Here is a 26,731-nt window from a genome sequence, read left to right as displayed (position 1 = left end):
AATGTCATAATTATTTGTATACAGGAAGTTGTTTTGCACTGAAACAGACCATTAGGCCAAGTGGCTCAGTGCTGTGTCCTCTGACTGGAAGCAGTTTGCCTGGGTCTCAAGCAGATTTATCTCCCAGGTTTGCCCCTTGCAAACCTTTCCGCTGGAGAGGCAAGAGACTGAAGCCAGGGCCTACACGGGATGTGCTGTGTTACTGGGTTTTGGCTACTTGTCTTGAACAGATGGATCTACCTAGTCCTGAGCAGGGGAGAAATTAAGTTTGGTTCACATCGGAAGTTGAACCTACCTAATTCACATTTTCTGAAACAATATGAGAATCAAAACTCAGCCATCCTTCAAAATTTGCCCGTCTGAATTTCGCAGTGCAGTTCTGCAGTGCATATGCTGTGGTCAAGCATGTGTGAAAATAACACCATAATGCATTGCATCAGGAGAAATTGTTTTGTAAAAATGTATATATTAGACAAAATTCATAAAAGTGTATCTATTAGGAGAAAATTTGGGCAAATTTTCACGACAAAACTTTTTAAAAGACATAACTGTAAACTGGCATGGAAATGCAGAGTACGAAACTTTAGATTGGAAAAATGAGAAACCAAGACTGACAAATTCACCCATCCCTCATCTTGTGTTGGACCATTGGCCCATCAAGCCCAGTTTTTTAACAATCCAGCTGGCACACTGCTTTTCCTATGGATGCTACTTAATATCCTTTTACTTGAGGGTGCCAGAGGCTGAATGCAAGATCTTCTTCATTCAGAGCACCTCATGGAGACCATTAAGATTTCCTAGGTTAGTTGTCTGCAGCTTTGCTTTGAATTTTATGCCCTCTTACTAATTTTCTGTAGTGTGCAGGTGGCCAACCTGCAGTCCAAGGGTTGGATGTGCCCCCCCAATCACCTTTTATGAGGCCTGCAGTGCCTCCTGAAGCCCCATTCTTATATTCTTTCATGCCCATTTGCTCCTTATTTTTTTCTGACTTTTAAAAGTGTTTTTCTATCTTTCTATGTGGTTTTAAAACACCTGAAAGAGGCAGTAAATAAGTTCTTTTCAAAAACGGCAACACTTTTTAATTGGCTGCATGGCTGGATGGGGGGGGTGTCATCATCACCAGCAGTCCTCCTCTCACCACAGCACAAAGGAATGTGGATATTTTCCCACCCTTCCTCCTTGCCTCATCCTTACTCCAGACATTTCAAGTACTTGAGTTGTGTAAAATGTAGTACAGGGGTACCTCTGGTTAAGAACTTAATTCATTCTGGAGGTCCATTCTTAACCTGAGGTAGCTAATGGTGCTTCCCGCTGCTACCACACAATTTCTGTTCTCATCCTGAAGCAAAGTTCTTAACCCGAAGTACTATTTCTGGGTTAGCGGAATCTGAAACCTGAAGCGTCCGTAACCCGAGGTACCACTGTAATTTCTAATGTGGCAATTGCGGTAAAGTGTTTTTTTCTCCGGTGTGTGTATGCCGATACAGCTCCTTGCCAAGGGTGAAAGGGACCCTAGGTATGACTGTGTAGTGGCCATTGGTAGAAACAAATGTTTACCCATCTCTGCTGCAGAGGCAGTACTGCCTAGCTTCAGTTCAGGTGTGTGTTTTATGTGACTAATGCATCAGGCTGTCATCATATCAACATGGGAAAGGAGAAAGCAGAAAGTCATTCATAGGAGGACACAGAAGATGCTGAATTGATGGTTGGAGAACTGCTAGCAAGTGAAGTAATTTTACCTTGGTGAAAGATAACTCTTGTTAAATAACCTCTCTGAATTATGTTTCTTGTAAACATGCCCTATGTGGCTGAGGAGGGAGTTTCTCTTTCACATTTCATCACTTTGCTATCTAGCAGCCTTGCCAGGTTCTGTACCAGATCAAGATTACAGGAGGGCAAGGTGAGCTTTGAGGTGTTTTGGGCCTCTTAGGTGCTATAAATATCCAAGTTGCTTTGAACACTGTTGCTACGTTGAACTCGGAGATAAGTGAGTGTAGGCAAGGTGATACTTTCAGTTGGCCCATTCTCTTTCAATAACTGTGTGTGTATACAAGCTGCTGCCCTCCCAAATGTTCTTCTCTAAGTGGAAATCTAAAACATCCTCAAACTATCAACACAAGTCCTGAGAATGACACGCCCTAGTTGCTGGGTTGTTTCCATGAGCTAGCTATATTTTTGCCCTGAAACACCCAGGCCTTTTGAAGAACAGGCCCTTGAAACCTGCAACATTCTAAAGAGTTAAGGTAAAGGTAAAGGGACCCCTGACCATTAGGTCCAGTCGTGACCGACTCTGGGGTTGCGGTGCTCATCTCGCTTTATTGGCCGAGGGAGCCGGCGTACAGCTTCCTAGTCATGTGGCCAGCATGACTAAGCCGCTTCTGGCAAACCAGAGCAGTGCACGGAAATGCCGTTTACCTTCCCGCTAGAGCGGTGCCTATTTATCTACTTGCACTTTGACATGCTTTCAAACTGCTAGGTGGGCAGGAACAGGGACCGAGCAACTGGAGCTCACCCCGTTGTGGGGATTTGAACCGCCAACCTTCTGATCAGCAAGTCCTAGGCTCTGTGGTTTAACCCACAGTGCCACCCGCATCCCTTCTAAAGAGTTAGATGGCCCATTAAGAGATGATGCCTCATTTCTTAGATACCTGTAAGGGATTTGCTTTGGAAAAGGAACCCTCTGTTCTAGGCTCGCCTGGCTTTCAGAAATCATTTGACTGGGAGGAAAAGAGAACCAAACAAATTAGCACACAGCAGGCTGCCTATCAGGATATGTAGAGCGCACTATCTCATTCAGCAGCAGCATGTTTCCTGCTGCTAGGTTACTGTGTGTGCATGTAAACGGCCAAGGGAACCAGATGGATTGTTAATGGGAACCATGGCAGGAAATATATATATTTAGTATTCCAGAAATCTTAACCGGTGCAAAGACCAGATCTTCTGTGGAGTTAACCATCACAAGACCAGAGTTTCTTTGTTGTTCATTTTAGAGACTAGAACCAGATTTTTGTGCAGGTGTGTTATCAGAAATATTAAATGGGTGTAGAGGGAGGAGAGATTATTTCCCTGGATTATGCCATCTTGGGCACAGAAAGGTGATTTATAGCACAGACACTACAAATATTTACTAAAAAATAGATTTCAAAAAATACAGTGGGACTTGGTTTTAAGTATGCATAGAATTTCTCCCTCCATCTCTTCAGTTTGATTTAACTTGATCAACAGTTTTCCTCTTGCTAAATGGATTGTATCCTTTAGACAATTTGTTTTCATTTACACCTCCCACAGCAGTGGTTCTCAAACTTTTGTCTCCAGGCCACTCTTTCAGAATAGAAATTTGCTTGCGCACTGAATTTTTTTATTGATGAAATACATTGAAAAACAAAAACAACTTTGAGTAGTGCTTGATTTTTTGACAGAACTGCTTTATACTATGATCATGGAACATCCAGAAAGCATAAAACAATGCAGCTACATAAGAACATGTATCATTCCCAAAATATAACATTGATTGTCCTTGAATCTTCCTGTTACACTTGCCATCAACTCCTCCCACACAAGTGTGGCACACCACACCCTTTCAGAACCTCTTTTCTGCACTGTATCACTCATTCCTCTCAACCCATAATCTTCTCCTGCATAAGTGGCCATCTCCACATAGTGGAAAATTAAGTAAAAACACCAGAATATTTTCATTTTCTTAAAATAATTTCTTTTCTCTAGATCAGGCATGGCCAAACTTGGTCCTCCAGCTGTTTTTGGCCTACAACTCCCATCATCCCTAGCTAGCAGGACCAGTGGTCAGGGATGATGGGAATTATAGTCCCAAAACAGCTAGAGGGCTAAGTTTGGCCGTGCCTGCTCTGGATAATAATCTGGTTGCCTTTCTTACTTTGATTTGTCATCTCTGGGAATCAGGGTGATCCAAATGATTGCACTAGACACACACATCTAGGTATGCACACTTGTTTATGCCCAATTGTATATTCTTGTAAAATATTAGGATGGTGTACAGCAATTTAAAATCATTAAAAGCCATATGGAACAATCATATTGAGTGGCTTGTTTAAAAAAAACACTGTAAACAACTGCATAGGCCTATCAACATTTTTTTAAAGTCTTCAAAAGATGCCCAAATCTTTGCTGGAAGAATGTCCCACAGATAGGACCAGAAAACTAAATGTTTGACTTCTGGCTGAGGCCAGTAGGATTTAAAATGGGGAAAGTTAACAGTGCTTTTCTGAATGATCATACTGAGAGTGTGAGACTACTCTTTACAAATGGACAAGTCTGAAAACTTCTGACTGCAGATAAACACATATTTATCTCCCACTGTTAGCAATTCTGCTTAGGGAAGAGGCAACAGTTCTTTCTGGAGGTAGGGGGAAGGCATGTGAGGCTGAGTTGCTGGCCAGGGACAATCAGCCTCACCTCTTACTGTGTGAACCCTGAGATGCTGCCTGCCTATGTGCTTGTGCCGGACTATCGATAAACTCTCTCCCATCTTGGGAGAGGCTACCCATCAAAAGCGTCTCTTCTTAATGGCATTTTAAAAATAGCTCAGCACCAGCAAGAGGGAGGGGTTGGCTCCCATATAAGGTAAGGTGGGGAAACTGAGCTAGTGGAGTAATGGAAACATTTACGTTCCAGCCAAGCACGTGACTGATCACTCAAGTGTGCTGCTGTCTTATTGTACTGCCTGTAGGTTGGACAGGAGCCCGTCAAAATCCTGGCTGTGATATGCTGTGGATGACCAGGAGTCTCAGCTCATCACATCACCAGCAAACCTGTTGTGTGTCCAGCTACACCAGCTGTCAGTGGTTGTGGGCGAGGAGAGGATGCACATGGAATTCCCTTCATCTCACTGGTGTCCTTGTGTGCAGATTGGAGGCAAATCTCCCCTCCATTCTGTTAAGTGAACTGCTGCATAGTTATCAGATCTAGACTGTGACCTGGTAGGAATTTATGGTGTTTTGGTCTCAAATGCAGTTATGAAGCACTGAGATCTCCACGAAGGGGGCCATTGGCTCACATATCCATAAGTAATAAATCTGGATGTTATTAGAAGGACCTGGCAGAAAATCTGTTTTGGTAGCTTTCTAAGAGGGTGTGCTATAAATTCATAGCTTGATTGAATATAGACCTCAGGATCTTGCATCTGTATACAATTCCGACATTTCCTGATTATTCATCTTGTCAATCACTGATAAATGTCCTATGGCAGAGGCCTGGAACCTGTGGCTCACCAGATGGTCTTCGCCTCAGTCAGCATGGCCAATAGGAACATAGGATTATATGGAGTGAGACCACTGGACAATCTAGCTTGGTATTGTGGCAGCAGCTCTCCAGAGTCTTAGATGGGGGGACCCTTTCCAGCCACCCCTGATGCTAGGGGTTAAACCTGGAACTTTCTGCATGCAAAACAGATGCTCTACAACTGAGCCATGGTGTTTCCCTCAATGGTCAGGAAAGGTGGGAGCTGTCACACTGGGCACTGTGTGGAAGGCAACAGGTTTCCCACCCCTGCCCTAAAGCATCTGCTAAAACACCTTGCTGGCATTGTGTATATATGTATGCTCAGGGGGTGCCATTTAACTTGTCATCACTTTAAAGATGAAGAACTGTTTGAAACAAAATGACTACTCTTTTCAGTTGAAACCTTAATAAAAAATACAATGAAACATCGTATCTGTTTTGTGCCTCTAACTCCCTGGAATCAATAGCAAGAAAAACCGCTCAATCTCTGTTGCAATTCTGCCCACCTTCCTCCAAATATATATTTGTGTCTCTTCTCAAATTAAGGAAAGCATAAAGTATATGTTGGGATACAATTAATTGCTTCAGACCTCATTTTGCCAGCTTTCGATAATTTCTCATGAGCTTGGAAAATTCACTTTCAAAACTGCTGCTGATAGATCTCAAAGTGCATCTTTGAAAAAGTGCCAGTGACTTGGCTGTACTTTTTCATTAAATGAATGGAAACTGGATATCTTGGTCAGCTGGAAAAATCACACGCTTTGTATGCTCTCCAGGTTAGAACTTTTCCTTCTTGGCAAAACAAAACCCCTTTTCTACTGCAGTCAACAGTTCCATTCCATCTAGGTCTGATTAAGTTCAATAACTGCAGCATAATTATTTGGTGGATCAGATTGATGATTTTCTTCTCAATGGACCCAGAATGTTCCTGCTCTTCAGAGGCACAGAACTGAAAGCCGTAAATAGTAGAAATGCTATTTGAGCTCTGGCAGGGTATGGAGAACACTAATAATACATTCCACAGTACAGGTTGTGACCCAATCTATTTCAAACCATAGGGTGCCACTCCCTGTGTCTGAAATACGAGGTGAAGAGGTCATCACTGAAAAACATGCTGTGAATCTCTGTGCTATAAAACACCTTCTGTACTGAGCAGCAGTGACATATGTGAGTGTGTGAATTGCCTTGTAAGCTGATGTCGATTGCTGCCAAAACTTCCCTGTTGACCTGCAATGCAGCAGGTGCAGGTGTCAGAATGAATGACTGTTGACACATTCTAGCACCATCTTCCTGTGACAGGATCACGACACTGCTCTGTTTCCTGTGGTGCATCAGATGTATAAACTATGAGGGTTAATGTGTGCACACATGCAAAAAGTCTTGCAGTTGTGTGGCAGCAAAGATATTCACATGCAATCATGTTGAGTCTTGTTGGATGATAATCACCTTTGTGTGTGTGTGTGTGTGTGTGTGTGTGTGTGTGTTTCTTAGAATGTCATTTTTTGTATAACTCACCACATGCTTTAGTCATCTTACCCACTGACCCTCTTGATTATGGAGATAATCAACTATGTGTATAGCACCTTATGGTCCAGTCTCCCATGTGCTTTATAATCTTATGTACAGATGGTAACATTTCAATAGTATTTCGGCCACAGTTCTCATTACCCATGTCCCAGTCTTGCAGGAGTAGTAGGTGAGTTGAACTAGATGACAGGAGACTCACTAACTAAGGGAAGCCTTGCTGTGATGGAAAATCATCTTCACTTAATCATTAAAAAAAAAAAAGAATAATGGGTGCATAAGTAAAATGAAGGTGCTTTATGTCTGGGCAGTGCTGAGTGGGAACAGCAGGGAAGGTAACCTTGTTTCTGGTTATGATTTTTAAAAAGTTTGTGCATGGCTGCTGAGGAACACTCATCCTGGAAGCCACTTTCTGAACATGAAAAGATAAATGCTCTCAATCAGTATCCAACAATTGCCTGGGCAATGTTGTGGCAATAGCAGGGGATGTGTCTCTCGTCATCCATGATGGCACAGGCATTGTTCAATATATGCTTGTGACAGCTGCTCAAGTGACCACACACACAGCAGCCTCAATAGGAGCAGAGGCACTGCTCGAGGGAGGCTTGCATTTAACCAGCAACCTCCGCCTGTGCTCTGTGAGTGCTGGTTGCCAGCAACAGTAGCAGGGCCTAGAATCCATGGAAGGCAGCTGGAGCCCCTGCAGTCAAATGGTTATGCGATCTTGCTTATTTTATTTTATTTTCAAAACAAGAAAGATCTGTGCACTGCCTATAACTTCTGCAATAAAGCTAACTCCAAAGGAAGGAATCTGTGATATATTAGCAAATGGAAGCCATTCCATTCACTGGTTCTACTGAAGACACATCTTATGGCAGAGCAAAGAATCTTTTCTGGTGTTCCTGTGTAGGGACAGATCCCCAAAAGCCAGGACTGCAGAGTGAAGTGCTTATGCCAGAGCTGAAGAAATTCACAGTGGAAAGCCTCCAGATACCAGAGCGGAGCAATATGTGGAAAATGGAAGGGGGGAGCATGCAACCAGGTGGGATAACTGGTTCATGGTCTAATTCCAGGTGGGAGCAGTCAGAGGTGATTCTCTTGCCAGGACAATGAGAATGCGATGCTTGTGCTTATGTTGGAAGGGGCTGTTCAGTGTATCCACTTCTTGGCAGGTTATGTCCAGGTTCAGCAGGGACTTAGTGGAGGAGGCTCTTCCCCCATGGCAGGCAATCAGTGGCCCAGGAGGGAGAGAAATCACTGGTATGAGGTAATTGTTGAGGGTGTGAGAGAGAAGTCCACTTTCCATACTGTTTAATGATCCCTCTCTGCCATCCTTCAATGCATCCCTCATGGAACAGAGTTTGTATTGCTGTGGGGTTGTCCCTTTGGCCCTTTCTCCTCCTCCTCCTCCTCCTCTCAGGGTGTTTCCAGGCAACCTGTTTATCAAGTATTCCACCTGAAACACTTGAAGGGATGCTAGGTGACATGTCAAAGCGAGTATTTTCCCACCCTTTCCACTGCATTTCCCCCACACTTGCTGTAATGCAAAAAATAAATAAATGCTGTCTTTTGAGGAAGGAGGTATGTGGCACAAGACCTCCCAACCAGCTTCAAATGCACAAGTATAATTTGCTAGGATGGGATTGAATCCCATCCAAGAACAGCAACAACAGTCAGAGAGTGCCCTAAATGGTTTTTCAGCGGAACTTGTAGCTTCCACCAATATTAACTTCTATTTAAACACACAGGCAAGCATTTTGACTGTGTGCCACAAGATGTATTTATGATTTGCTTTCACCAGAGAGGCATGGGGTCGAACCTCTCATCACTTGCGGGAGGGAAGCTGTTGTGCCCTGCATGGGAACTGGAGTTGCATCTTCTAACATTTTTCCAAGGGGAGCAGTTTAGTCTGATGTGCAGTTCAGCCACAGTTGGGACATATCTTGCTTATTTCTTGGCAGTGCCAGTCTGCATGGCTTCCAGTTCATGTGTCTCTTATTTGTACTTCCCTGTGGTTTCATAGCTCTGTTGTGGAGCTGTATATGCCAACATGAATGTATGGACAGGAGGCAGAAAATGAGATCACATTTTGCAGAGTTCCCCAGTTGGTTTGCACAGGGCCCACAACTACAGGAGCTGCTGGTGTTACATGTATATTCTCTGGTCCCAGGTGGAGTGAAAAATAGGAGGCAAGACCAGCAGGCATGAACCCTCTTCCCCTATCAGTTCCCCTTGTGTTTTCATAGAATTATAGAGTTGGAAGAGACCATAAGTATCATCTAGTCCAATCCCCCGCAGTGCAGGAATCTTTTGCCCAAAGTGGGGCTCAAACCCACAACCTTGAGATTAAGAGTCTCATGCTCTACCAACTGAGCTATCCCAGAACACAAAGTCTGCCATCAAGTAATCCATGAAGGACAACACAGAATGTGTTGCAAACGGTCTCCTGGGTTTGCAGGGGCTGGATATTCTGGGTCAGTTTCCGTGCTCTTTAGGCATGCATGTGAAGGGATATGGTTTGTTTTGGGTCTTTCCAAATGCAAGTTTAAATTAAAAAAATAATCATGGAGAGTTGCAAAATTATGCATCAACACATGCCAGTCATAGTTGCTTTTAAATTAGTATCTTTTGAATTGTCTGCCATTTCCTATCAGTCGGGTTATTGATCTACATCTAGTTAATTTTAAGGACTGAGTGGTTGGCCAAAGTGTAAACAAAAGCAAAAGAACAAGCATCAGTTGAACGAGAAATAGAAGGCACGGAAGAAGGTGGCAAGGGAGGTAATAAGGCACAACAAGCTCCACTAATAGGTTCTAGCTGGGATGTTGATTCATGACATATCGGTGCAGACGGCTTTTTCAGCTGTAGCAAATTGAAACAAAAGGTGTTGGCCCTTTTCTGGCTGGTATATTGTTTAGCATGGTGAGGCTGTGACTACACCAACTCCCTGATGTGTTCATATAGGCAGCTGCATATCAGATGTGCAGTTCAAATCAGCACTGATCCACAGTGAAGCCCTAGTGCTCAGAAGGCCTGGGTTAACTCTGTGCTCATCAGAGCAGTGAATATCTCAACAGGCACATTGCTTCTGCCTATGTCATAGTAAACAATATATCATCATCGTAATACTGGGAATGGGGACAGAGATCCCATCTTCACGCTATGTTGAATTTGCCAGCCTGCAGAAATCTGCAAGGAACCCATTTTTGTGAATTGGTTCATCAAGCCTGCAAGTGTCTCTCCCCCCCCCCATGCATCTGGTTGATGGCTCAAAAAACAATTCAGCAGGAAGCACTTGATAAAACCCACCCCTCAAGCCAATGTGGTCTAGTGTAGGGAGGGGTGAAGAAATTTGTTTGATTCACATTTTAATGAGAACCTCCCTAATTCACACTTTCTAAACCAGAGGCAAATCAAAACTCAGCTTGCCTTCCTTCCTTCCTTCCTTCCTTCCTTTCAAAATTAACACTTCTCTGAATTTTGCATTGTACTTCTCTGACTTAAAACTGTGTATATTAAGTGAAAGGGCACACAAAAATGCATATATCCATCAAGTAAAAATGCATTACATATGGGCAAATTGCTTACTTTACTTGGAGAAATGGGCAGAAAAATTTGCATGAATTTTGATGCAGACTTTTATAGGAGGAGAAGAGAAATCCTGAAACTGGAGTGGAAACTGGATTAGAATTGGAGAGAGACTTGGCAAAAAAACTGAAATTGATATATCTGTCCATCCTTGAAGCTTCATGGGAGTTCTTTGACTAGTCATTATAGCCAACTTTGCTCATTGCTTATAAGCCACATTTTAAAAATGTGAATAGCCCCTGCACAGGTTTTCTCTGTATCATGGGTGCCAGACCTGTGGCCCTCCAGATGTTGCTGGACTACAGCTTCCATCCATAAGAATTGGCCATGCTGGCTAAGGGTGATGAGAATTTGAGTCCAACACAGGTCACCTCACCTGCTCTTAATTCTTTGGACCTATCAGTAAGCTGACCATTTATGGTGCAATCCAATGCATGCTTACTTGGATGTATATCCAACTGGGTTCAATGGGGCTTACTCCCTAATAAGCCTGTTTTAAGATTACACCTTAAATCCCACTTGGTATAATCAGATTACCTATTCAGTGATTTGCTCACCTAGGAAGGAATATGGATTGGATATACTGGGACAATGCTTTTCCTTTGTAAGAGCCTAGATTAAATATACAGACTTCTCCTGCTAGAAAGGATAACTTGTCTGGAAAATGCCAGTTTGGCCAGGCTTGCTCTGGTGTTAATTGTCACTAATGAGTAGGCTATGGAAGGCTTGGCTCTCAGAGGCCACTGGAGATGGAATGTCACATCATCTAGAGAAGAATGCCCTTCAGTAGTGTTGGTTTGGCAGGAGAGCAGCCGTGACCTCAAAGCGGACTACTTTAACTGCATGAATGGATTTGTTATCAGAGAATGCCTCTATTCTTATACCTAGCATACTCTGAGCTCGTGCTTAATGCTGATTGTACTGCAGAGAGCACAGAGTGTTAAGAGGATCTCCTGTACTTACTGTACACAGATGGATTTATTTATGTCTATATTGTGGAGGCTGAGGGGAGGGCGAGAGAAGAGACTCCTTCTGCAAAAGGGGATAACCCCCTCTGGAGGTCATGTTGCTCCTCAGAGCTGGCTCATGCCGTAAGACACTTTGAATCCTGCATGACCGCGAAGCCCAGTGCCATGTTACTTGGCATTGCAGCCAGGGGCCTGATAGTTAGCATTGCTCCTTAGTGGTGATGAAAGCTATGGTGAGCACTAAACGCCCATCTGTTACTGCAGTGCCTCCCATACTGACAGCCTTTCATCCTTCAAAGTCTGGCTCTTGGGAGTTTGCAGAAATGGAGGAGGAAAGGAATGCAAGGGAGAGAAGGAAAGCAAATTACGCCTTTGCTTAAACCCCGCTCAAAACCTTATTTTATACCTTTTCTTTTTTTCAACCTCATTTCTAGTGACTTTTTAAAAATTTTATCCAGTCCTTTTGACTATTGTTAACTTTTCTCAAAAAAAGCAATTTAAAAACACATGCTTACTTAAAACTGGTAAGAGATCATTGTTCCCAACAAGCTTTGCCACATGATTGACTAGTTCATGATGCAACACTGACATTTGCTTTGGTTTACCCCCCCCCCCATTGAACATATCTAGTAGGGGTTTTGATAAAAGCAGTTGTGCTGAGTGCTCTTATGCAACACACACACACACACACACACATTTAGCATGCCATGTTGATCTAGGATTGCTTTACATATAACTATATTCTTGCATGGTAGTGACTTTTATGTAGGAATTTAACACAGTCCTTAATGTAGGGAGTCATGTAGGGCTATAATACACATGCATGATTCACTGTGCATACTAATACAAGGAACTCATAATATGGTCCTGACTTTCCATAATGTAGGTGCACAAGGGATGAGGGAGAAATCCTAGTCAATTCCTATTTAAAGGTGAACCTAACTAATTCAAACTTTATGAAACAATATGCACACCAAAACCACAGACGTCAGTTGAAATTTGCATGTTTCCTAATTTTGCAATGCATTTCTCCAGCCAGGTAATGCCTACATATATGCATATTTTAGTGTTGTATGTGCATAAAAATGGATATTATAATAAAATTAACATACAGAAATGCATCATATTAGCAAAAATAAGCTTTGCAAAAATGTGTACATTAGGTAACATTATATGTGTATAGTAGGAGAAATTTGCACTGAAATGCCGCTGAATTTTCATGATTTTTAAAAAAATTGCGAACTGATGTAAAAATGTGGAGAACTGAACTTAAGACTGGAAAAATTAGAAACTGAGAGAAACCTAAATTTACATGTTTGTTCATCCCTAATGCACATGCAGCAAGCTACAAAAATGTAGGATTATCTTGTGTGGAACACACAAGCAGGTCTCAGGTGATCCTATTGATGTGGAATGGGCATCAGTTGCCTCTTATGTTTCTAAGAAGCTGCCTTTTAAGTCATTCTGCCTCAGTATTGTCTGCTGTGATTGGCCGTAGCTTTCCATCTCCTGCTACTTGATTCTTTTAACCTGAGATGCCAGAGATTAAACCTGAGAGCTTCAGCATACACAATGTGTGCCATAGCACTAAGCTATGGTTCTCTAAATGGGATTTATGCAACTTGCAGCTCACAAGTGCCTTCCTCCATTCAGGAATTTGTTATGTATGATGTGACCCTAAGGCCTACCATGTTCCTTGTCCATTTCTCCTGAAGACCCTCTGATGATATTCTTTGCGTCGCAATTCTGCTATTTAACCCCAGTCCCTTATAATCTAACGTGACATGAAAGAAATGATTGAAAATTAAATCTGAGGCTGACTTTTGTTATGCTTCCCAGGGAAACCATGTAAAAACTCTTCTTTGCAAATCAAGGAAAGTCTGCACAGGCATTGCCCTAGAATCCTTTTGTTACCCAGTTTCAGAGCGAGCATTGAGAGGAGATGAACTGATGGTGTCTCTCTTCCAACTCTTTTAACATCCTATGATTCTGCTAGCATTTATATTTGGATTCTCCAGCAAATTCTGCCTGCAGGGAGAAGACAATAGCAACTCTGTAGCCCATCCGTTTGTGAGGCTCTGGCGACAGAGTGCTGTGTAAAAGACGGTGCTTGGCTTTGAAAAAGCAGGCCTTATGTGCCACCAGGAAGCCTGTCACTTTCGTACTGACAGTTCCTCGGCCATTAATCTGGAACGCGCACAAATTCCTAGTTTTCTTTCATTTCATCGCCCTCGTTTTTGTTCATTAAAATGGCTGAGATATTTCACTCAGCAGCAATTATTGAGCAATAACTCTTTCCTCAGGAGTTTTTCCAGAGCTGATGCTCTGCTATCTGAGTGTTCTCTTGGGCCTTCTCCCAGGCAACCAACCCTTCTGCCTCCTCCTCCTCCATTTTTTTCTGTTAAAGAGTCATGTATCATGCCCAGAGGCTGAGCGGCTGAGGCAGTTGCTATCTCAGTGCAAGTAGCTGTTTTCCATACTTGGCATGCAGTTCTTACAAGGACAACTTGATATAAAGGGGAACATCCCCTTTGGGCTTTGGATATTTCATTAGAATAAAGTGCTCAAGTGGGGTGTTGTTTTCCAATCCAGCTGACAAATTTCAGCTGCTGTTTCCCAACTCTAACCCGAAATATTTCTATATATTTTCTTAACTCTCTTGTTTCTCTCAGCTCCATTTATAGCCCTGAGGACAAGTGACAGGGGTGGTTTGGAGAGAAAGGAGCTGAAAGTATTTTTGCTTCAGTAGTTTATGGCAAATCTGCGCTCTAGATTCCACTCATTTTATTTCAGTACAGGTCTCAAATTCAGCTGTAGGTCTCCAATTTTGAACTGAGGAATAGGCAACAGTTGCCTGTCTGCTGTTCTTTGTGGCACCGTGTCAGCTGCCCAGACAAGGCAATTGGCAAAAATTCAGTTCAGCATTGCCTCTGGAGACTGTTTAGGTCATATATCTTGTAGTTCCAATGACTTGACTTTCCTCCTGCTATATACTTCCTGTATCTCCTCAGACTTCCAGTCTGGCCATCCAAAGAACTGAGCCTGAGAACACACACCTTGCCACAGGTTTAGCTCACCCAACCTCAGCTTGCCTTGCTTAGCCTTATTCCACCTGCCTCCCTTCCACCCCCATCCTTTGTACATTATATTGGAAGTCCATCCAACAATGCTTCCAAATAAATGTGCATAAAATGGCACTCTTACTCAGCCAGTCTTTTCAGTGCATCACCTCAGCCACCATCATTCTCAAATCTATTCCAAAGAAGAACTTTGGGCTGAATTTTGGATCCTTAGGTGTTTCAGTTTTTCAGACACACTCTCATGATGATTACAGATTGCTGTGGGCATTTCCCATTGTGATTTCAGTGTAGAAGCCAGTTGTTCACCCATCTCCTCCTAAGCAAGGGCTGAAGCTTAAAGAAGCTGTGTTCTGATTCTGGGACAAGAATCTTCTATTGAAATGAGGATTTTTGTGTTTGGCTCCCAATAAGCCTGACTCAATTCAGATGAGGGGAAACTATTCTCTTCACTTTCTTACCTGTTCGTTTAAAAAATGTCTAGACTATCTTTCAAGCCACATTGCCCTCACAAGGCAGTGTGCAAAATTCCCAAGCAGAACCATCATAATCTAAAAACCAACAATTTTAAAGCACAAATATGGCTCAAATATGTGCAATAACATTAACTCATAGCACAACTGTTAATTAAATGTGTTTTTTAAAAAGCCCTGAAAACCTTTCTAGAAAATGAACAGTGTTGGGGCAACACATGTATTTTATTGGGAAAGAAAGTTGCAGAGATAGGAGGCCATCATCAATGGTCTGTCCCTCGTACCTGTGAATATAACATCTCTTACTGGTGAGCTGGAGAGCGTTTGATTTTAAAGTTCTGTCAGGTTGATTTGGGTCAAAGCAGTCTTTCACATAACCTGGTTCCAAACTATTTAAGGCTTTAAAGGCCAAAGCCAGCACTTTAACCTAACAGTGTTTCCATGCGCTGCTCTGGTTTTGCCAGTAGCGGCTTAGTCATACTGGCCACATGACCTGGAAAAACTGTCTGCGGACAAACGTCAGCTCCATCGGCCAGTAAAGCGAGATGAGCACCACAACCGCAGAGTCGTCCGTGACTGGACTTAACTGTCAGCGGTCCTTTACCTTTACCTTTTTAGAAACAAATAGGCACCCAACATAGCTGGGACTCAACTGATGCAATATGTTCCAGTCACCTGACTCCATACTTCAAATTGAGGGAAGTAAATGTCTTTTTTGCTCCCAGTTATAGTTGTGACAGGGGCAGACTTTAGCCTCACAGAAGATTTTGAAGATCAATATTTTATTGGGATTCTCTCTCAAGATGACATTATTTTCCCTCTGTTGATGTTCCGCCATCTCTCTCTCTCTCTCTCTCTCTCTCTCTCTCTCTCTCTCTCTCTCTCTCTCTCTGTGTGTGTGTGTGTGTGTGTGTGTGTGTGGTGGAAGACAGCAGAGACTGAATATACTTCCTCCATCTCTCTTGTATTTCTAATAGCTTTGTTCACCTCAGCTGCAATAGGGTTGCCATGGTGATCAATTCTGCCTGGCATCCACACTGCTTGTTTTATGAGGCAATGCCCAGGCTTTGCCATTCCTTCCGCATGTGGTTTTATTGAGAGGGGGGGCAAGGAGATGAGGATTGAATGTATCAATGGGGCATGGAGAGTGGAGGTTGGCTATCTCTGTCTGGGATCAGTGCGTTATGGTTTTCCTCAGTCATTCTCAATATAGCACATTCTAAATTCCCTCAGGTATTTCTGAGGTTTCTTTGTTCACATTTGAAAGCCCTTTCCCTTTAATATCTGAAATATATCCTTTTCACATTTGGGTTAAACGTAGCTCCATTTTTCCTTAACCCCTTGTCATATTTTTTATTATTAATTTGATTTATTAGTAGCTTGCCACATAAGGAGTCTCAAAGTGACTTCCAAAATTTTAATAACATAATACTCAACAGAGAGTAATACATTACAATAATAAGCATACCATTACCCATAAAACAGGCCCAGTAAAAAGCCAGTTAAACAGCTTTTAAAATTGAAAATGCAAAATAGATAAAAGTAGTATTATTAAATCCTAGCATTAAGATTCTTGTTCTTGTTCGAGTTAAAATAGGTCACTTTTCTACAATCTTTCCACAACTAGATAAATCCCGTCATTTGCTTGGGATGCGCAATGGCCACAAAATTCAACATGTATCTGTATTTGCTGCTTTGGAAAGCAACTCAATACGTTTCAGAAATGCTCTGTTTCTTTCCCATTTGGCTCATTATACAGGACCAGATTAGATTTGTTAAAAACAAAACTTTGTTTTCTCCTCATCCACTATAATGAGGAATCTGAAATTGGCTATAACTTTCTTCCTCTCAATGAAATTTGCAGGAGTAGCAGACCCTCCAGAGTAGAGATTGTGCTTGCCAAATTGTAGACAGATACAGCCAGATGTTTTTGTGCGAGGCATATTTAAAAGTTTGATTTAAACAAAAAACAAACAAAAGAAAAGTCTATAACTTTTTCACTTTCTGCATGAATTTAATGCAATTCACAAGCATGACCACCCTTTATGATGGGATGAAGGCTGCCAAATGTCAGTATGATAGCTTCAATGTTCTCTTGCAAGGGCAAACGTTAGCATTTTCAGGTGGATACAATAGAAAGCAGAGGTTTTGTACCCCAGAAAAAAGTAATGGCGCTGCAATTTTTGGAGAGCCTTGGCCACAAAGGAAATCAGAAGCTTAAGGAAGCCAGATCTGACTTGAGACACCTTTCTTAATTTGACTCAGGAATGTGAGAGCCTTCCCCATATCATCTCAATTCACCTCACAATCTGGGGATACATACAGAGCTGCTGCATATCCCTGACATTTACCATGCCCTGCCTGCACACTTTCAGCATAAAAATATGCATTCCTCCTACTCAAAAGTAAGTGCCATTGAGTTCAGTAGAATTTACTCTCAGGTAAGTGTGTATAGGATTTCAGGCTGGGAACAAATGTGTGGTCAAAGTGGAAACAAATTATTCTAAAGTGGCTTTGGCTGCAATCTGACAAACAGGACACACTGAAATGAATGGAGTATGATCTTATGAACAGCTTCCAGTGCTTTGTGTCATTTTCTTTAGTAAAGACTCGTATCATAAGGACTCATTTAGCAATGAATGAGGCTGGCAAAGTTATAATGCCTCTCTTCATATTTTGGTCCTTCATGTCGGATCCAAAGCAATTTCAAATTGTGGCATTCCTCTCACAATAATAGCATTTGTTCAAAGAAAGATGATGTGGCCTGGATAGCAAAGTGTGTCATTGAATTAAAAGCAAATCAGAATTTAGTGGTAGATTTACTGGGGATCCTACACTTGATCTCTGGGGGTTCTGCTGTAGTATGCTCCATCAATGATACAGGAGGCTTTGTCCAATGGCCAGTATTATCTACAGTGCAGGAGGGAACTCTGGAGATGCCAGGAACCACAAAATCATGCTTCATAGCTTTTCTGTGAAGCTGGGGGTATCAGATTCCAGAACAGGTTTGAAAAACTTTATGGAGAATTCTTAATCTAGCAAGACTTTTCAGAGTAAAACCTACTGGTTATGCCCATCCCAGCCGATAAGCCAGCACTCCTATTACAGGGTTCCTGTTACAGTGCAAACATCAATGTGTATTTGATGTAGGCCTCTCTTCATTCATAATACAGAACATATGAATACAGTAGAATTGGGGGAAGTGCTATTTACTAGTAGCACACGGCTAATTATATAGCAAGATCTCACCAGTCTCTCCCCACTACAGCTGTTAATTTTCTGTAAATATGTTTTTAATGAGCCACTAGTAGTTACAACATAAAGTAGCTGTAGCAGCAAGGGCTGTCTCCTTAGATTTAGCAGGCTCCCGCCACATACTGGTAGACATTAATTTAAAGCTATATAATACCTTATCAAAACCCCATTAAAAACATGGTTTACTTGCTTCTCTTCACTGAGTATGCCAAGTCCCCAAGAAATCCACATGAGAGCAGTTACAAGGCCCAAGGAGTAGCTAGCATAAGGCAGGGTGGGGAGTGAGAAATGGGGGGTCCTTTCTGATCACACAGAAAAATCATATGTATGTTATTTATATCCCATCCTTCATCCCAGAGTCTCAGGACAGCAGATGTGGTTCTTCTTCCTCCTCTCATTTTAAATTTACAAGAATCCTATAAGGCAAGTTAGCCTGAAAAATACTCAATGGCATCCAGTAAATTTCCTAGTGGAATATGGATCTGACGCCAACTCTCCACAGTCCTAGTTTGTACATACATATAGACATTCTCTTCTCTCTCTCTCTCTCTCTCTCTCTCTCTCTCTCACACACACACACACACACACACACACACATTCTAAGTTTTCAGTGGTGAACCAAAAAAATAGGAGTGCATATATCTAGCCATGTGCAAATCTGTAAAACATTAAGAAGAAACACTGTGTCCAGCATCATCCCCGAGAAAGGGTGGATGAGTGTGTCTTCCTGGTACGCAATTTGTTTAGGTTCACAAGTGATAATTTTTTAGGAACTACTTTGTCTCTGGCAAATGAATGGCTGTTGCTGTAAACAATTATGTGCAAGCTTTATATGCCAAAGGCAAAACAACAACTCTGCTTCACTTCAAAAACTAGGAATGACAATTTGACCTGTAAAAGTATTGAAGCTGTAGTTAAGAGGTATAATAAAAAGTAATTGCAAGTGCTTTTAAAAGACACTGCTTTTAAATGTAATATTAAATTATCCCAAATGTGGCCAGCTTAGTTTGCTCATTGTCTCCTCCCACTTGCATTCCCCTTCCTGAATTTGCAAAGGTCCACTGCCTAAAACCGTCTCCAAATGCAGAGATTGGCAGAGCTATTATGGAAGTAGCAGAAGCAACCTCTACCCTGGGAACAGGATACAACACGAAGAGTCCATTCAGCAGGCTGCATAAAGACAACAAGGAACAATTAATGAATTAATAAGCAAAATACGAAGGCCTTTGGCAGAGATGTGCCAGTGCTGGCACAGCCTCAATAATGTTAACTTAGAGCAGATGGTTAATTTCTGCTTTTTGTACACTCTATCAGCCGTTTGTAATATGCCACGGGCCCTAGTTGTAAAAATATGAAAAAGCCACCAGTCTGGTTGTGTTGCACATTCTGGGAGGAACCACTTTAGAGCAAAACGCGCTTCCTCTGGCCTGAGAAGAGATATGCCATAGACTGAGGAAGCCCTGTCCAACCTTTGTATACATAGGAAAAACTTGCTTGGTTTGGAAAGCACAGAGTCTGTTTGATATGGCGATCAATCTCACAATCTTTAGATGCCAGTGAATAACCAGGAGGATAGGAACTTCCCTCTTGAGTTAGCATAGGATCTCCCAGCATTATGATACAAAGTAGGGTTGCGCTCATTACATGCTAGTAGCTACCAATGGCTACGATTTCTATCCAGTAAAAAGAACTTGGGGTGCCACAAGCAGCTGGTGATGCGGAGCAGCCCTCCTGATACCGGCATTGCTGCATCTTACCTGGGTGTGCTGAGGGTGAGGCATAGCAGCAGTGAGGTTGAGACTACACAGATGGATTGGCTCTGCCAGTTCATCCAGGAAACCTCAATCTTGCTGCCGTCATGCCCCATCCCAGCAGCATCCAGGTAAATTTCAGCAGTGGCCCAGCGTTGGGAGGGGGCACAGGGGCAAAAATGGCAGAGGTGCAAAATTTCAACACCCAGTGCTACCTCAGTACAGATGCACACTTCCATTGATGGGCTCCATTGAAAAAAGCTTCTGTTTCTCCATGTGAACCAGGAAGTGACGTCTTCAGACAATGGAATGACTCTTATCTCTGTGGCTGCAATCTCCTAGGTGATGTGTACCCTGTCAAATAACTGAATGCATATGTGTACTCCGTCCATTTTCCTCCCCCCCCCCCATGCAGCCACGGGCTCTGCCATCCCACGCTACGCCACTGAGTTGCAGTAATGCCGGGTGTCGGGATGGGAGCTCTGTGCCACCACACTGGACATGATTGTTGCGTGTGAAAACCTGCCTTCCATTTGAGGGAGTAAATGTGAAACTTCCATAGCGACAGCATTGCAGATATTTATCCTGGGAAGTATGATTGATTAGTAGGTATCTAAGGACAAAGTAAGGGACACGGGTGGTGCTGTGGGTTAAACCACAGAGCCTAGGACTTGCTGATCAGAAGGTCGGCAGTTTGAATCCCTGCGATGGGGTGAGCTCCTGTTGCTCGGTCCCTGCTCCTGCCAACCTAGCAGTTTGAAAGCATGAAGTGCAAGTAGATAAATAGGTACCGCTCCAACTGGAAGGTAAACAGCATTTCCGTGCACTGCTGTGGTTCGCCAGAAGCGGCTTAGTCATGCTGGCCACATGACCTGAAAGCTGTATGCCGGCTCCCTCGGCCAGTAAAGCAAGATTAGTGCTGCAACCCCAGAGTCGGCCACGACTGGACCTATTGATCAGGGGTCCCTTTACCTTAAGGACAAAGTAAATGCACGTGTATATTTTACATGCTAGCAAATGCTACTGCTTGCCTTTAATGGGGTAACGAGGTTGCCATGATAATAGCTGATTACTAGGAAAGAAGTCCAACATATTTACTGAGGATTAAACTCTGTAAATGACATTAATCTCCTGAATAGTTGCTAAACCTGTGCAAATCAGATTTTTTTTTTAATATAATCAATTGATATTGGAAAAAGAACCTTATTAAATGAAATTAAATGCTAATTTCATTCATTTAAAACAGTACGAGATTTCCTTGCACATTTATTCCTTGCTTCAGGCAAACATCTGTGTATATGCTAACTTAAATCTGTTTATCAGACAACTCAAAAACAAAATGCATTTTCCCAGGGAAAAATAACTACCTAATAGAACCATTCTTAGAACTCAATATTACGTTTTTTATTTGTTTCTTGGCCAAGGATATTAAAACATTTCCCCATATTTAGAATGATATCCTGCTCAGAGGGTTATCAGTATCATGTTCTTGGCAACAGTTAAAAGATTTTGGCTGCAGTCCTGAAACTGATTTACCAGTGAGTAAGTCCTCCTGAGTTCAGTAGGCATTACTTCTGAGTAGATAGCTATAGGACTGCATTGTTATCCTGCAGCCATATGCCTGTTTACATGGGGGCCAGCCCTGCTGAGCATAGTATGACTCACTTTCTTCAAAATAAACATTTGTAGTTTGGGCAATTGAACCTGAAATGTAATGCAAATATTATTGTAGGAAGAAGATATCAAGAGCCATCTAGAATTAATGTATCATTAGGGTGAGCTGAATTTGCAAGGCAAGTTTGACCAGATTCCTCTCACACCCGGGGGTGGAGGTGGGGAGTGGGTTTTGAAAGGAGGGGTGTATCCATGTTGTTTTCATAAGTGAACACAAAAATACATAGTTCTGTGTCATTAAAATAGATTATTTGACATTTGCACCGTGCCCCGTTCATGCTGGCATGCACCAAAACAGGGCAGCTATTGTGGACACATAAGGGCAGGAATGTGTGGAAACGCCCTTGTGAGTTGTTTCTAGTCTTATCTAAGCTCTTTTGGCTTCTCTAGAAGTTCCTCAGGTGTTTCACTCGAGGAAGAACCCCCCCCCCAAAAAAAAATTGCTTCAGAATTTTGCTTGAGGGAAAAACCCAGTGACAAACTCAGGATGTGTGGAAACGCCCTGAAAAATGTTGCTAGTCTTATCTAACTTGTTTGATTGCCATGGAAGTTCCTCAGGTGTTTTGCCCAACCAGAAATGCCCATATTTAATTGAAGCATGGTTGTGGGTGAATGTTCAGGGCAGAAACATATGTTGAAGTAGGACTCAAGAAGAGAGCGGGAGCCCTTGTTACTACTTGATGCTCAAACTCATAAAACTTTCTTTATTTCCTACAGGCTTGTTTCTTTAGGCTGCACTTGGCCTGCTTAAAAATGAATAGGCAGGCCACCCCATTTTACTTAATGATATATTAGGGGACGCGGGTGGCGCTGTGGGTAAAACCTCAGTGCCTAGGACTTCTTTATCATAAGGTCGGCGGTTTGAATCCCCACGGCGGGGTGAGCTCCCGTCATTCGGTCCCAGCTCCTGCCCACCTAGCAGTTCGAAAGCACTCCTAAGTGCAAGTAGATAAATAGGTACCACTTTATAGCGGGAAGGTAAACTGTGTTTCTGTGTGTGGCACTGGTGCTGGCTCGCCAGTTGCAGCTTCGTCACGCTGGCCACGTGACCCGGAAGTGTCTTCGGACGGCGCAGGCTCCCAGCCTCTTGAGCGAGATGAGCGCGCAACCCTAGAGTCGGTCACGACTGGCCCGTATGGGCAGGGGTACCTTTACCTTTACCTTTATATTGGATTAAACCACTTGGCTGAATGGGTGGTTGAGAAATGTAATAAATGACTAAAATAAAAAATCAATCTTGGTATAGCATGGGGGCATAATGGCTGAGTTTAGACATAATGGTAAACTATGGTTTTGTATCACATGTTTGAGCCTCAGGCTCACTTATTCCTTCCCCTCTTTACTTCTGGCATGATAGAAGCTTCTGCTTCCATTTTCAGTCAATAGGGGTGATACCACTGATGGTGGAGAAAATAATTGCATATAACCATATAATTTTGATTATTCCATTTTCTTTTGAGCCTATGGCATAGCTAGACTGAATAGGGCTGTGCCTGCCTACCTTTTACAGTACAGAACTAGTGGCTTTTAGGTACTATATGTAGAAACTGTGTTGTTAGAATCTATGGTGGCAATTGTATTCATGAAAAGAAAATCAGCTAGGCATGGCAATTGTGATTAATCTTGAATTGTTTGAAAGGGGATATTAGGAGACATTTAATGAATAGGAAAATTAGTCAAAGTCTTCATAAAGAAAGACATTGAAAAATGGTTATATGTAATCACATTATATGATGCGGGCTGATCTGAAGAACTGAATGATTTTGATTGGTTCAGGCTGATGACATTGTGTTGCAACTACTGAGATGGTTGTGGTCCTTTGCGTGTTGAATAGAAATCACGTGCGCAATCTGGAAGCATGTAAGAAACATTGCTGTGGGTGTGGTTCTTTGCAACCCCCTTATTTTTGAGGCTGTCCCCATATTTAATCTCTCTACAAATAAATCAGGGTGAAGACTCAATAAGCACATCACCTGGAAGCATTCAGGTAGAGCTGAAGAGGGCAAATGGCAAATACAAATGAGCATTTTCTTCTTCGTGTTCCCACCATAATGTAAAGTACAGTAAATAATGTATGGCGGTTGTCAATACTACAAGGTAAACATGACATCTGAAATGCTGCCTGGAGTCACAGAACTGGCAGTAACTGACTTACTATGTGCCTCATAACTGAGCATACATCAAAGGGGCCATAAAGAAATTATGAGGCAGTACGCCCATGCTGAAGGACTGAGACAAAAAAGACTTCTCCTGTAAATATGTTTCCCTGTTTGGTTGGGGACTCAGAAGCTCTTTGCTTCTTTTATTTACCATAATCAGTGTTTTTTCGGGGGGGGGACGCAGGGGTACACATACCCCTAAACATTTAGTGAATCTGACTTTGGCCTCATTGAGGGGCAATATTTCAATATGAGTAGGAAATTGAGAGTACCCATACACATTTTTTTAGGGGGGGGGGAAGCACTGACCATAATGATTTTTTAAAAAAACAAAAAACCACTCAAGATGAGCAAGGACAGACAATTATTGCTGTAACCTCTCATCCTGAAACTGAAAACCCTATTTTTCAGTCAAGAGAAGCAGACACATGATTGAAGGAAAATGGCAAAATCTTTAAACATCTGTTTATTATTTCTCAGATTTGTAAATACATAGGAAGCTGCCTTATACTGAGTCAGACCATTGGTCCATCTAGCTCAGAAATGTCAACAGTGACTGGCAGTGGCTCTCCAAAGTTTCAGACTTATCTCCCTTCCCCACCTGGAGATGCCAGGGATTCCACTTGGGGCCTTCTGCATGCAAAGCAGATGCTCTACGACTGAGCCACACCCCTTCCCCTACAAGAACTGAGCCTGGGGGGAGTTCAGGCTGCTGCTGCATCAGCAGCTGCTTGTGAACAGTGTCTAAGGCTGCAGCCTATATGCTCTTTCCTGGAAGGAACGTCCCACTGAGTTCATCTGAATTTACTTTGGAGTAAACATGCACAGACGTGCAGTGCAAGTCGTACCTGATAACATGAAATCCTCATATTAGACCTCTGCATTACTACATCAGTGGCTTTCTCACAGCAAGGAAAGAACTTGCTATGCCTAAGCAAATGTTTTTGACCACAGTTCAGGGCCAATGTATAATGTGCATGACACGTGAAATAACCACTACATGCTGACCACTTTATAAATTGCTCTCATAGTGGCTTTCTTTACATAGCAAGTTGTTCATGCTCAGGAACTTGTAGGTTTGTCATACATCAGGAAAATTCCTGACATGTCCTAGTTTTGGGGGTGTAAAAATGGCGTCAGAGTGGGGCAGGGGGAGGTTTCAGGTGCACACAATGAACTAGAGAAATTCCTGTCTGTGTATATGTGTTTCCCATTAATATGATTCATCTTCCACTTTTTGGTGTCAAAGGCCTTGGGTCATACCTAGGGATGGGCAAATCCATAAATCTCAGTTTCCCACTCTTAAGATCAGTTTTAAGACAAACATTTTCCACATCAGGTTGCTCTTTTTTTAAAAAAAAAAAAAAGGGGGGGCCTCCTGAAAATTCACCAGCATTTTTGTGCAAATTCCTCATTCTTGTAAGCATTCCCAACAAATAAACACATTTTTGCAATGCAATTTCTTCCTATATTATGCATTTCTATATGCAGTCTTTCCTAATATATGCATCTTTAGGCACACTTTCACTTAGAACATGCATTTTTGTACACCTTGCTTGGCTGGAGAATGGCATTGCAAAATTCAGAGAAGTGCAAATTTTACAAGGGGGCTATGTTTCCAAATTAGGAAGATGTACCTTTAAATGTGAACTGAATTGAATTTCTCCCTGTTTCCTATACATAACATATGGGCCTGGTGCTCGCAGAGCTCACTCTGCAGTCCTGTGACTTATAGAACCTGCAGGCAGAGGAACAGTGTGATTTGGTCAATATAATTAATGGAATGTCGCTGGCTGCTTTTTTCCTTCGTTGAATTATAGCTGATATTATTTTAGATGGAAAAGGGGAAATAAGTGATCTCTGGGTAGAATTCAGACCAACGTTCCATCTGCAAAAGCATTGTCAGGCTTCTTCCCCCCCCCCCCCATGCTGCTCTGGGTTCTCTTGACACCCCCCATCAAGCCAACTTTGGGGGAAGGGGGAAGAGAAAGCCTCATTGCACAAGGGGAAATCCTTGCACAAGAATTAATTTGGTAGCATGTTACTCACTCGTAGAAACACATATACTTTTCCAGCACCTGGATAACTAATAATCACCACATGCCTTGGGAAATGGCCACACAGCACAAACTTTTTGAATAAATGTGACCTAGTGATTAAGCATTAAAATCTGCATAGTACCTTACGTTCTGTTGTCCAACTCCTTGTATTCTTCTGGGGCGCTGTGCATGTCGGTGACTGCACAAGTATCTGCATGTAAAGCAATTCCTTGGCCTCATTATACTTGTTAGCTAGATGACAGCCATGCAGGCAGACGGCAACTAATGTTCAGGAATAGTTTGATTTGGTAGAGTGAAGCGGCAGAAATCCATCACCATACCAGTGGAGTCAGGATTCAAACTTTGCACTGTACAATACTGGGGTGTGGTGAGGAACTGCTCATATAAAAATGGTTCTGTTCATTAGATATAATATTGAATTTGGAAGCCACATGGGAAAGAAGGTGTATGGCTTTAACAGGGAACCAATATCTAAGTCTGCCATCTTTGATTGTTGAGCCTATGTTCAAAGCCGTAAGTACTAGTCCCATAATATTATATTATATATGTGGTTAGATGCCTGCACACCCCCCCCCCAAGTCACCAGAATTCCATTGACTAGCTGGCTTGACCAGTCTAGCTCTCCAATTCATTCTATTAAACTTGAGAATAGGAAATTTATTTTGGTTCCCTCAGGAGCCAAAGAATAAAAATCAGGAAAGGCTAGCCACCATCTTTCCTTATGGCTTTCCAGCTTGGTATGAGAGCCCCTTTCCCCAGTTAGTGCCTAAATAAATTTAAATTGCTAAATATTTGCAAAGTTTGGCATATGATTTTGCTTCTAGTTCTGAAACAAGAAGCCAAATGGAAGAAAAGATGAACTTTGCTGGCAATTCTTCTAGTCATGCTTGTCTCGTTGCACCCTTCCCCAACCTGGTGCCCTCCAGTCCAGATGCTGTTTGAATAG

At 42.4% G+C, this 26,731-nt stretch overlaps 1 protein-coding gene and 1 long non-coding RNA gene across 19 annotated transcripts in view; one reads left to right on the top strand and one right to left on the bottom strand.

The window, feature by feature from the left end:
* Window positions 1-26,731, top strand: part of ABLIM3 (actin binding LIM protein family member 3) — a 150,538-nt gene that overhangs the window by 15,271 nt on the left and 108,536 nt on the right. The gene's annotated exons all lie outside the window — the stretch shown is intronic.
* The window catches only part of LOC309363691, a 118,706-nt gene continuing 94,524 nt past the window's right edge, over window positions 2,550-26,731 (bottom strand). The window contains exon 3 of the long non-coding RNA XR_014165540.1: window positions 2,550-2,598. This is a non-coding gene — a long non-coding RNA (uncharacterized lncRNA). The remainder of the gene's footprint in view (window positions 2,599-26,731) is intronic.

The sequence above is a fragment of the Podarcis melisellensis genome (assembly GCF_964234715.1).
Source record: "Podarcis melisellensis genome assembly, chromosome: 2".
In the NCBI taxonomy this organism is placed as follows: Eukaryota; Metazoa; Chordata; class Lepidosauria; order Squamata; family Lacertidae; genus Podarcis; species Podarcis melisellensis.
This window is presented reverse-complemented; position numbering and strand designations above follow the sequence as displayed.